Source organism: Eulemur rufifrons, chromosome 24, assembly GCF_041146395.1.
Source record: "Eulemur rufifrons isolate Redbay chromosome 24, OSU_ERuf_1, whole genome shotgun sequence".
Lineage (NCBI taxonomy): Eukaryota > Metazoa > Chordata > Mammalia > Primates > Lemuridae > Eulemur > Eulemur rufifrons.
This window is the reverse complement of record NC_091006.1, coordinates 37,018,876-37,020,581: the sequence shown is the minus strand read 5'-3', so window position 1 is coordinate 37,020,581 and position 1,706 is coordinate 37,018,876.

Sequence of the window (1,706 nt, the reverse complement as noted above, 5' to 3'; positions counted from 1 at the left end):
TGTTGCTACCTTTCACTGCTATGATACTCTCCAACGCCTCTCACCAGGAATGTCTGAAATTTTACGGCCATTGATGCATGCTATAGAAAGAGTCCACTTCGTTCACTTTGGAATGTTTTTGAAAGATTTTCTTAGATGTCCTTAGGAATCTCTTTATATGGCATTAGGTCAGAACTGAGCAAAAATGCAGCCACATCATAGTACTTTGTGAAAGGAAATGAAGACAGCTGGTTACAGGACACGGAATGCTCCGGACAAACAATGTGACTAAACCCAAGAGAAGTCAGTATAATTAAAACACCCAAACCCGGCTTTGTTCCCCGTTTTTGTACCATGACACGGTGTGAAGAGGACGTGTGCTCCGTTACCTGGCCGCTGAGGCCATCGGCAAGCGCGTCTGGCCCACGGTCAGGAGTTGGCCAAGAAAGGCGAGTGAGTGAGAACACAAAAGGAAGGAACGTACAAGCAGCAGCTCACGGCCGGGGAGAAATACCCCGTCATGGGGGCGGGAAAGCCAGAGCCTGGCTCTTTCCCCCGGCAAACTGCAAGCCCCTGGGCAAGTCACCTGGGAGGCACACGTTGGTTTGGGGAGGCTTTTCATGGAGGGGAACTTGCAGCATATACACACGTCAATCACCAAGACTTCTCATCACAGGTGGTAGCAATCCAGTTTCTGGACTGGCCAATGTCATCGTAGGTGTGTGCAGAAGTCAGGTTTAGGGCCCATCCTCCAACCAGCTTCTCTGTTGGAAGCGAGACTACACTCAGGGGCCCCTAAGGCTTCTAGGCTGAAATAGTTCAAATAAAGAGGAAGCTGTCCTTCTCCTCCTGAAAACTCAGCAATCATCCAGCAAATTAAGACGGGATCTGAGCTTTAAGCTCTGGAAGAAATTCAGTCAAACTGAGATTTTAAAAATGTGGGCAATAACGATGCAAACTAAAATTGTTCCTCAGGCAACTGACATTTATGTCGGGGGTCTCGCGTCGTCCTGCCGGCCCAGCCCACGCTCTGTTCCACCGATGCACGGCCGTGCTGGCCGAGCCCTTCGTCCCTTCGTGTCTTCTCCAGCCCGGTGAATCCTCACGTTCCTTCTCCACTGCGCACACCACGGCCCAAAGATCCGGTACCAGTCGGGTGCCCGGTGACCTCTTCTCTGCGATGGGCTAAAAAGGTGAATTGAGAGTCAGCCCAGCTAACTGCACGTCTTGTTGAGGGGATTGGAGGGGTGGTCTTTCCGGGTCTCTGCAGTCTGGATGGGAAGCTGGAAGAGTGACAGAAATTTAAGGGCGTAAACAGGCTTCAAGTGGCTTCTGGCGCACAACGAAAGACCAAGTCCACGGTTTCCTCTCCGCCCCGTTTCCCAGTCGTGTAAGTGGACAGAGCGGCAGTTCATGAGCACGATGTCATCACGGCTAAAGGAGCATCTCGACAGAGGGGAAATTTCAACCAATTTCTAGAATTTGAAAAAGGGACAATAGGCTATTGATGACTCAAAGCAAAGACAGTCGCAGTGGGATGGAGGACCCTGAGAACAAAGAAGCTGAGTGGCCTTTGGAACCAAAGGGACTCTGGACTCGGGGACGGCAGGTTTGTCAGAGGGAAAGAGTGAGAGACGGAGGCAGAAATCAGAAATACTAACTAAAAACTCGAATGCCATTTACATACCAGTATAGAACGCATTCCCACTTCCCACCCCTGCCTGTAG